This window comes from Catharus ustulatus, chromosome 1, assembly GCF_009819885.2.
Source record: "Catharus ustulatus isolate bCatUst1 chromosome 1, bCatUst1.pri.v2, whole genome shotgun sequence".
Lineage (NCBI taxonomy): Eukaryota > Metazoa > Chordata > Aves > Passeriformes > Turdidae > Catharus > Catharus ustulatus.
The window spans coordinates 104,132,821-104,144,379 of record NC_046221.1 but is presented as its reverse complement, the minus strand read 5'-3'; the positions used below and the strand labels follow the sequence as shown (position 1 = coordinate 104,144,379).

At 34.5% G+C, this 11,559-nt stretch overlaps 1 long non-coding RNA gene across 2 annotated transcripts in view; it reads left to right on the top strand.

The window, feature by feature from the left end:
* The first annotated feature begins 2,309 nt into the window (after nucleotides 1-2,309).
* LOC117000959 overlaps nucleotides 2,310-11,559 on the top strand; it is an 81,795-nt gene continuing 72,545 nt past the window's right edge. For both annotated transcript variants that reach the window (XR_004418877.1, XR_004418878.1), the window contains exons 1-2: nucleotides 2,310-2,421; nucleotides 6,354-6,453. This is a non-coding gene — a long non-coding RNA (uncharacterized LOC117000959). The remainder of the gene's footprint in view (nucleotides 2,422-6,353; nucleotides 6,454-11,559) is intronic.

The window sequence follows — 11,559 nt, the reverse complement described above, 5'->3', positions numbered from 1 at the left end:
GGATAATTAATTAGTATCTGTCGAGCATACTTATTTGGTACAGAATATTCCAATATTTAAATATCAGTGCATCCTTTATCTTTTCCTAGGTAATTTTTTTTGTTTCAAAGAATGTGTTTCTCTGCTTGTATGGCTTTCAGAAAGTATATCTTCCACTTTCCCTTCCTAGTAGTTACTTGGCAAGACAACCATTAAAAGTAACAATTGAGTGTCCTACTACAGTTTAATTATTGTGGAAACCTCATGAGAAGGAATGGCCTCTAGGGGAATATCACATGCACAGCTCAATAATCCTAATCAATCTAATTAAATTTCTGTGAAATAAGCATTTTTAAAAGATTTCCAGAGGTCTTATAAGTTTGTCTTATTGTTTAGTGTTGCAAGCTCCGTCTTTAATCAGGGAAGGTTTCTCAAATATCACAATGAATAATGCATTAGATTTGAATAGAAAATCCTTGCACAAAACCACTGCAATTGCATAGCAGTGAATACATTCCTTTTGAGAGCAGACTTGTTGATATAATTTCCTGATGCTTTGTGATGAGTTGACCCTGCCTGGATACCAGGTGCCTATCTAAGTCATTCTTTTCTTTCCCTCCTCATCTGGAAGAGAAGAGAGAAAATATAAGGACAGTCTCATGGGTTGAGATAAAAGCAGGAAGAGATCACTCATCAGTTACAGCCATGGGCAAAAAGACTCAACTTGTGGAAAAATAATTTAGTATAATACCAATTAAATTAGAGGTAGGTAATGGTAATAAAACAGAATCTTAAATAAACACCATCCCTCCACCCCTCCCTTCTTCCAGGGCTCAACTTCATTCCCAATTTCTCTATCTACTCCCTCTCAGTGACAACAGGGACAGAAATGGGGGCTGTTTGTCACACATTGTCTGTGCTGCTCCTTCCACCTTAAGGTCATGAGAGATTGCATCAAAGGCCTTACAGAAATGCAGATAGATGACATCAGTAGTTTTCACTTTTTCACTGTTGCAGTCAGTCATAGAAGGCCACCAGTTTAGTCAGGCACAATTTGCCCTTATTGCAGCCATGCTGGCTGCCTCAGATCACCTCCTTGGCTTGTGTGAGGCTTAAAATTTCTTCTATGAGGATCTATCTGCCCCATGAACTTCCCAGGAAAAAAAGTGAGGCTTACTGATATGTAGTTCCCCATGTTTTCCTTTATCCCCTTTTTAAAAATCAGACTGATGTTTTGCTTTTTCCAGTCACCAGGGACTTTTCCTGACTACCATGACTTTTCATGGCAACAACATCAGCCTGTTCTCTCAGAACCCTGGGATGGATCTCATCGGATCCAATAGATTTGCGACATTTGCTTTCATCAAGGGGTCCCAAACCTGTTAGCTTACAGTGAGAGGAACTTTGCCCGTCCAGCTCCCACCTAGAGGTTCAGGTACTTGAGAGACATAGGAAACCTGACTGCTAGAGAAGACTGAGGCAAAGAACTCCATATCTGTAATTACTAGTTCTCGTTTCTCATTCATCCCACAGGTTCACTCCTTCATTCTACTTGGATTTTTTGGGGCTCTTTGTTTCTGACCTGTGTATTCTCTAAATACGTTACTATTCTTCATATCCCTTAACAACTCTTTTTCCAATGGTGCCTTAACTTTCCTGATCCCATACCAACACTTTCAAACTGCATCCCTGCTATTTTCCTGAGTCACATATCCCTACTTTCGCTGGCTGTGCATTTCCTTCTTGCTTCTCTGTGTGAGAAGTAGACCCTTGTTCAGCCAGATCGAGTTCTGGCCTACCTTGTCTTACTTTCTAAACATGGAGAAGAAGAGCTCCTGTGCTCCAAGAGAAGTGGTTTAAAGTTCTGAGTTCTGACTTTACTATTTGCCAGGCCCTGTTCTGCAAAATCATGAGGAACTCAACCAGGGCACAATTTCTACAGCCCAGACTGCCACCAATCTTAAAATCTTTAATGAACTCAGGTGAGCTAATAAGCACCAAGTCTGCTAACGCTTCTTCTTCTGTTGGTTTGTGTAATAACTGGACCAGAAAACTACCCTTGATGCATTCCAGGGACCTTCTGGATTGCTTTTCAATCCAAACAGCTGTATTGCTTCTCCAGCAGTTGGTTGAAATAACCTGTTAGGTGGAGCTGTTGTTTCCTGAAGAACTGCAGCCCTTGAAAGGGACCATGCTGAAGAAGCTTGTCAAAAACTGCAGCCCATGGGAAGGATTTGTGCTGGAGAAGTTGCTGAAGGACTGTCTTTCATGGGAGGAACCCCATGCTGGGGCAGGGGAAGAGTGTGACTCCCACTGAGGAGGAAGGAGCAGCAGAGTCAGTGTGACTGCAACTCCCATTCCCCTGCACTGCTGGAAGGAAGAAGGTTAAGAATTAAATCAGGAATGAAGCCAAGCCTAGGAAGAAGGGAAGCGTGGGGGAAGGTATTTATTTAAGATTCAGTTCTATTTTACATCCTACACTCATTTGATTGGTAATATATTATTTTTCCTCAAGTCAAGTCTGTTTTATCTGTGATTGCAGACTGATCTCTCCCTATCCTGATGTTGACTCACAAGCCTTTCATTATGCTTTCTCTCCCTGTCCAGTTGAGGAAGGGAGTGATGAAGCAGCTTTGGTGGTGTATGATGTCTAACCAGCATCAACACACCACAGAAACAAAGCTGTATGCAATGTCAAAATTCTGTCAGTGGATTAGTTGTCAGTAAAGCCAGCTAGAGGAATGAAGAAGAGAAAAACTGACATGCACAATGATGAAATTATACCAAACTATTATATTTTAAATTTTTTTTCATTCTAAATGCAATTTTTTGTTACAATCTTATTAAACAGCTTTAGTAAAGGTGCCAGTCATAAGCAAAATTGAGATCTGCATAAGCAATCAATAATTAAAGATGGATGTTTTCTCTGCCTCTGATTAAAAAAAACCCTAAAAATAAAATTATAAAATAATAGAAGATTTAATTTAATAAGTAATGAAAAGCATACAAGATTTTCTGGTTTCTGATTTGCTCATGAATATTTTCCTCTAAGAACCTCTGGTGAAAAACATAACACCCCCCAAACATGGCTTACTTTAAATGAAGCTACTTTTGCTCTGATGCAATTACTTTCTACAGAAATTGTTAAAATGGAGGGATTTGTGCTACTCAAATTCAAAAAGATAAAACTCAAATTAAAAAAAAAATCCAGACTTTTATGGCTAAAAAGTATTGAAATTTAAAAGAATTAATGTACCTAATACAGCAGTGAAAAATTACAGGGACTGAAAAAAAAATCACGTGTAGAAAACAGAAAGTAAATCCCATATTGCACAAGGCAGCATTATTCAGATCAAGAGGCGACTGACACTAAGTTTGCAAAACTTGAAAAATAGGGATTCTAAAACATATCTTTAAGCTTCATCTTTTCTCTTGCCTCCTCTCTCTCCTTGCATTCCCAACTATGTGCATATTCCTTAGTGTTTCAAATTAATGGTAGATGTACATCAGGATGTAAATTTCCTCAGCTGAACTTAGAATTAAAAAGAAAACTTGAATTTCAGAACTTAACTTCCTGTAAGTTTGAATCACATTGCCATTATTCCAATGAGGATTGATTTCTATTAAAATTCCAGCCCATTTTAGTCTTTGTAATGAGCCTAAAATAGCTGCCAGCTTGCAGTGCTGGAATTAATGATAATCGAATGTAACACAAAATGTATTTCCATATTTTGTATTGCTTAAATGATTTCATCTCAGATGTAGTATGATTCCTTTTAGAGATGACTACTTCTATTTAATCTCTTTTCCAATTTTAATTTGAATTTCATATTGTTCCTGACTGTTTAATGAATATTTTGGGACATGGCCATAGTGTTGTTAATTATACTGGAGACTGAGCATAATTAATTCTTTTGGACCCAAAGTCAGCTAGTTAATCGATTTCTGATGAAACTGAAGATTAAACACAGATAGTTCGCTTCTTCCTTCATTCATTTTAATTTTTCCCTCTTTGAATTCCATCAGATTACTTTGGGAAGTCAGTGCTGGCAAATCAATTTGTGGACCCATTTGGAGTATTATCCAGATGATAATAGATGGATGATCCACTCAGACCTGTCACCTTCCTATCAATTTTATTTTTTAAATTTTTACAGAAAACCTTTTGATTCTTTTCAGTAAGTTTACTAGCTTTATTTTAAATTCATTTTTAAATTATTCTTGACTGTGTATTAACAGAGTAAAAAGGAATCTTCAGAACAGTTCTCTGAAGACCAGAAAATTCACAAAGTGAAAACATGGTACTGATGTAGAAGACATTCCTCATATTAGTGAGGTATTAACTCATGTGGTTAAATTTGATTTTAGGGAATGGCCTGTAAAAGCTCAAATGAAAAATAAAAAAATACATTAGTACGTCCAGGGGTTGCTTTCACATTTTCTCCCCTTCCCATGCTATAAATAATGGTATATTTTAATTTTTGATGGTGAGAAAAGCCCTAAGGACTATAAAGGGACAATCAAAAAAAGGGCAAGTAAAAAATGTAAAAGAATAGAAGATGGACTTCCAGTCAATTAGGGAAACCTTGTGCATTTTTCATTTATTGCTTTATTATTACAGATGGTTCTTGTTTGCTACTTTCATACTGCAGTAGCTCATGCACTGTATTCAATAAGTGCTGTTTCTTTATAAACAAGTGAGAAAAAAGCACAAGTGTACCAGGTAATTTGTTATCTATCTTTTCTGGAATACTAGGACCAACAAAAAATAGTTAAGAAAGGCTGCTTACAAAAATTAATCCCTTTTGGACCAGATGTGTAAACATATAATCCAAACTCCTCAGTGCTTGAGGAGTTTATATGTTAAATTTATATTAAATTCATTACTGAATAAAAGCCTTGGTATTAATTTTGAAACATTTTTTGTTTCCCAAACAAAGATCAGATGTGCATGTTTTCTTTATATGAAATTGTACTGTTTAACATTCAGACAGCAACTTTTTCAATCTGTAGAAACAAAGACTTCACCAGATTAAAAGCTATTCAGTTTCTAATTAATGTTCTTTGGTATAATTTTGGCCACCTTTCTGCATATTTATAACTGTCAGTGTTACCATGAAATTCTGTTCCCAGAGAAATTAATTTTGCATTTTAAATGAAGTGAAATGTTAGTATTTTATCGTACTATTTTTAAGGGAAATGTGAGTGAGTATTAAACAGCAATGTAAGAGGAAAAAACTTGAAAATTTTGCATCCAAGTTTCACTTTATAGAACTGTAGAGTGCTAGGTAAGGAAAGTATTTGGTCTCAAAATTATGACATGAAGAGAAGCCTAATGAGAGTAATGAGGGACCTTTGGACTCAAGAATACCTCCACTTATCATAAAAAAAGTTAATCTTGAAGTCTTACACTAGAAGATCATTAAGAAAACTATCAATTGTTCTAGGCTCAAAACAACTCACTCTAAACTGTTGTCTTAACTTTCTGAATCTAGGAAGATTAGTGTTAGATTATACAATACCTCTTTACAACCTTCTTATCCCTGAGGTCTAAACAACATGTGTGTGAATAGGTGATTACGTAGGTCTTCAGACTCATGAAAGACTGCACACTAAATCTTGATGTGTCATAAAACAGAAATTTAGTCCTGTCTCCAGACAAACGTGTACTTCCATAGTGTTTGGATGGTTTCACTGGACACTACTATGACCATTGTGTTTATTAAATATTAGTGGAATATTTTTAATTAATAAAATGGCAGGCAGATGTGAAGTAAACAAAATACAGATTTTATTCCTGTGTTCTTTCCTTTTCAGTGGCAAAAAATCCTTTTCATGTTTGAGTTACCTGTGGAGATACTAAGAATAAGGGAGTCAGACTTTAAATACTGTTAAATTCACATTGTAATAACATTTAAGCTAGGAATTCAGACAAATGAATATATGAAGCTATAAATAGACAGCTGATTATATACACAGAATTACTGAATGTGAGATAAACAGCAGAATATGGTACGGACTACATTTTTCCTTCCTTTCCCTTTCTATAGTTTCACCCCAAGCCAGTGTAATTTGGTCATATTATACTGATACCTGAACTCTAATGGACAACTGACCATATCATTAATTCAGAGTTACCTAATTAATATTCATTGGAATATAGTATCTCTTTCTATTTCTATTCTTGGTTTTATACCTATTTGCCTAGATAAATTAGATGGAAACAACAGGAGGGTCAGCTGAGTTGAAGGTGTTCCCTTTTCAATGAAAGAAGCAAATTCAATTAGACTACTTATCATATAGTCAAAACCGATTTTCTACTTTTGTAGAAAATGACAAGGGATAATATTATTTCTTTTATTTATGTCTTTCAGAAGAGAAACAGAAGAAATCACCATTAATTCTAACAAATCCAATCAAAAGACAGTAAATAATCAGCTGCAGTTAATTTGCCACAATGCAGACTGCAATAAGGTAATACTGCTAAGACTCACAGACAAAAGAAAATTCTATGTCCTGGCATTTTGTATGTCCACTGATGCATCTCATTGATTTATCTTTCTAAAAGTAATCATAGTTATGCTGCTGCTGTTGATGATGATGATGACGATGGCAGCAGAGATAACAGTAACAGCTGGTGCAGTAGAAGTTACTGCAAGCAAAATTAGCTTCATTCATTTCAAAAGTAATATGATCCAACTGCTGAATATCGCTAAATGAAGCTATTGGTTACACTATGTGCCAAAGACAAAAACCTAAAGCATTGCAAAATTCTGTATTAAAAATACTAAGACGTACTCCAGGTTTTCCAGATAGTTCTGCTGCCTATAGCCACTTCAGACTTTGGTAGGTTGGGGTCAGTGCTATGAATCTGAATATGTGGAATGAACCTTAGTTTTGCTCTTCGGCTTGTTTTTGGGGTTTTTTTTACAGATGACAAATATAGTAAAAAAACCCTCAAACCTATCTAAAATCAAACTTTATATTCTGTCTTTAATTGGCAATTTGTTTGTTCCCTGCAAAGAGATCATGATTATTTGAAGAGTTTGTTGCACTATTAATAATAATTTCATACCAAAGGGAACTGTTTCAAAGATTCTGTCTTAATTTTCATAGGATGGCCTTAAATATGCCAATAAGATTCTGGACATATTTTCTCATGTAAAACTGCACTTCAAGCTGTCTACTAAAGTGTTCCTGTGGATGAGGAGGGGGAAAAATACAAAAAAAACCCAAACAACAACAACACACTAGGAAAAAACCAAAACAATCAAGCCAAACCAGAATCTAGACAAAAAATTATATTCTCAGAGGAGCAAAAATGAGGAGTTCTGAAGTTTGTTTTCACAGACCACATGATTTGTTTGCAACATACAACTCTTCCTTGAAATCTGTCAAAAGCAAACTGCCAAAATAGCAGAATTGTTATTACTACAAGTAGTTCTATTAATAATAATAATCATTTGGTCAACACTAGCTTTACCAGTCCTTCCCTGTCATTATTGGTCCTTTAACAAGAATTCATTCCTATGTTTAGCTCTTTACCAGCACTACTTTTTTCCCCCTTTCCTTATTCCCCTGGAGGCTGAAAATTCAAAGACCAAGGGTTTTTGTGAAGAGGCATTTTTAGTAAAATATTAAGATGAAGGAGCATCACTATGTTACATGTTATTAAGCATAATGTTATAGGAAATCTCCTCTCTTCAAAGAGAATAAATTGCCTTAATACTTAGTACCTTCTCTCAGAATTACTGAGAGATTCAGCTATGGCTGTGTAGATACCTAGAAACACTGCTAAGTACATAACCCAGAACTCCCTTGTCCCAAATCCTCTGAACCAGAGGGTTTCTTGACTGCTCTTATTTTTTTGGTCTCTTCGGGGTAGATTACTTCTGGCATTTATTTCAGCACAAAACTTACCTTCACAGGGGTAGAAAATGAGTCCCACTAAAAGATGGAATTATAGCCTAGAGAAGAAAGCAATGTCCTGGAAGCAGCTATCTCTCCAGGCTGGACTTCACAATGTGTCAGATGGTGATTATATAAAACATCACAATGAGTTGCTTAAAATAAAACCGTTACAAAATTTCTGAAAGGGTAGCTCTGTGTGCTGGGTCACAACAGTTTAAAGATACCCATAGTCAAAGTAGAGGAAACTCAGGCTTGTCCTTACTTTTCTATTTCATGTATTCCTTATAAACATGTAATTTTGGGGGACAGCAAACTCTTTCTTCTAATTTCTTACAAAATCTGGCAGTGTGAAGATGGCCTTACAGATCTGGCTGTGCTAAGTGCTGGATCGGTCTCATCCAGCCCTTATCATCCAAGAAAATCTTTACAAAAACACATAGAATGAACTTGTATTTCACTGAGAAACATGTTCACAAGCCAGTAGAGTCTCATTGACAAAATAGATTTTACAAAATGCTTCTTTATCTGAACTCATTTTAAAACTAGCTATTATTCGAAGCTTAAAATACTGTACTGACCATGGCCATTTAATACAGAAAACTTGCCAAAAACCTGTCTCCCATCCTAATCTAAATGTTAAGAAAAATATTTAATGAGCGAAAGCATGGCAGTGATTATAAAGAAATCCATTTCCATATGATACGTGAATGTTTGCATTTAATTTTTATGAGGATAAATATTGAACACCTGATGTTGTACAAAATTAATTGTCTGATGCTGGATAGATCAGCTAATATCATTATGGAAATTTCCGAGTGATATACTTGCAATTGTCATGCATATTGCAATAAGACAGTGCAGTGGGAACTCTTATTTGCCATGGCAACCATTAATTGGCTATGCAGGAGGTGGTGTTTTGCTTTAAATAAATCTGACTGGGTCAGCAATTGAATGTTTCAAATACATGAATTATATTTTACACAATTTTTCACTTTTTTTCTCCCTGGGTTTGAATTAGTTTTTTCTTGATATCTATGTGTTCCTCAGAAACAAATGGGATAAAATTGAGTGGAACCCTGGGACATTTTGGTTTATGATTATTTTAGTGAATGCACATTTTCTATTTCTAAGTCTGACAAATAAGAGCTGATTGTAATTACATTTGTGTTCCTTCCATGTATTCTCAGGCCTCTTTCTCCATTGTTCCTTTCTCATGTGACTATTATTATGGATCAAATAGCTGTTTTGCATAAATAATTTCCATAAAAATGTATATTTGGTTTTTGATTTACAGAGAATTTGACAGGAGAGAGTCTTTTTGCATATCACACTGAGATTTTGAGTAAAATATGTTGGGATATATATATATGAAAAATTAACTTCCAAAGAAATGAATCCTAAGATATATTATTAAAATCTGAGGACAGATATTTCAAGGCAGGAAAGTGTGAAGTGCAAAGATGCTCTTCTTTGAGTTATACATTCCATGGCATATTCACGAATAATTTGTTTAGAAAGAGTATGATCATTTCTGTGTTAAACTCCGAAGATATTTATAAATGTGATTAATTTTATACAAGTGAATATTTGTGCCTAAGTCAATGAAAATTGCTATAGTATTCAAGATCATAGTATTTTCTTTCCTTACCGGTTTCTTACAACATTAGCAAGTCAATATTCCCTAATATATTAATCTTAATATATTAATATTGTCCTGGTTTAGAAAAGCATCTGGATTCAACACAGGGCAAAAATATCAACCTAATATTAGTCAATGAAATATTAATGTTTCAGAATTAGTCCACATAGCTTCATCCTGGAGCAAACTCCATGACTTTGTCAAACTCAGGAAAATTTGAACCCAGCCCCAGAGGAGAATTTGTAGCAGCATATGTGCAAAATACTGGGTACTCTGTGTGGATCAATACATGAGTTCTCTAGACTGAGGAAGACTTATCTATAACCCCGAATAATTTGTTGAATGTGTCCCAACCACCTTGTTTTAAAGATGTAGTGAAAGTGGTGTAGTTTGTGGTTTTGTTTTGGATTTTTTACTGTTTACTTATTTTCCTAAGTTAAACTATTATCATTGAATTTTTATATGTATAATTTGATAAGTAGATAAATTTCCCAAAAGGAAGTTTTGCCCTTGCTTACCCAGGAGACCCAGGAGAGTGGAGCATAGACCATCATATTTCCTTTTTTTTTGTGGAAACCACACCACCATTTTTCAATCAATAGACCACTTTATAATAGGTACATTTCCTTCTTATGCAATGCAGCATGAATCCATATTTAGCAATAATGCTCTGCAAATGGTCTTTTGGATTGGGCATCTCAGAAGACACAGGGTGTGAAATATTTATTTAACATTTGACTTCTTTATTCCTGCAACTGATTTGAGTGCACATGAATTATGTGTTTTCCAGGTTCTTTCCAGGGCCACAACATAATAATTTTATGTTCTGAGAAAGGTGATCCATTTAAATGTATGATCTTTGGTTCAAAATCCCTTTTGTTCCCCCCCCCATAGATAGTAGTTTTGAGGTCAAGCTAAATTCTTAAGTGAATTTAATCTTGATACAACAGGAACTGTCTCTGACAGTTCTGTTCTAAGCATAATGAGGACACATTAATTTTAATTGAAGTAATGACTAAGATGTATTGAGCTGAAATCCTGATACACAACTACAATGGTCAAAAAGTCATGATGAGGATACTAAAATTTCTGGTTTTTAAGATAACTTACCATGCAAGACTTTACAACAGAATCTGTCTAAAAATGTAACTTTCTAAATTATTCCATCACACTTTCTAAATTATTCCATCACATTTATTGTTAATAATATTCCCCTCTTGTCCATAATAACAAAAACAGTATCAAGGAGAGATATGGAAGGAGCAGCAAGGTTTAACTAAACAAGGAAATTGGTAGTAAGTACAGATATTTAACTGCCTCTTTTTCAGTCCATGTGTTTGGGTTTTTTGTTGTTGTTTTTTTTGGGGGGGGTGGTTTGTGGAAAAGAAAAAAGAAAAAAAAAGAAAAGAAAAAGAAAAAGAAAAGAAAAAGAAAAAGAAAAAAAAAAGAAAAAGAAAAGAAAAAGAAAAAATAAAAAGAAAAGAAAAAAGAAAGAAAAGAAAAAAAAAGAAAAAAAAGAAAGAAAAGAAAAAAAAGAAAAAAAGAAAAAGAAAGAAAGGAAAGAAAGAAAGAAAGAATGAAAGAAAGAAAGAAAGAAAAAAGAAAGAAAGAAAAAGAAAGAAAGAAAGAAAGAAAGAATGTTTTGTTAAATTGTTTTTTTTGGGTTCTTTTATTGTAGTATTTAACCAAAAATACATTTCGTTTGTTTGCTAACTCTTTTTTCTGTGTGAAATACAGTAACTCTTTGGGGGTTATTGCTGTCATCCAGACAGCAATCATTTCACAGAATGTGACATTACTTGTTCAGAATTCAATTATGTTTTCTTTCATGTCAAACAACATTAAATGATCATTTGAATTTTGGTCCTTTGACACCAGTAATTGCTACAATTCATGGCAGATGACTCCTCAAAAGTCAGAAATTTGGGCCAATGGAGAAAAATCCTTTTATTTTTCATGTAGATAACAACTGACAATCAAGATGATTCAGATATGTCTATTGCAGTGGAAATAGGTTTTGTTTATTTAAT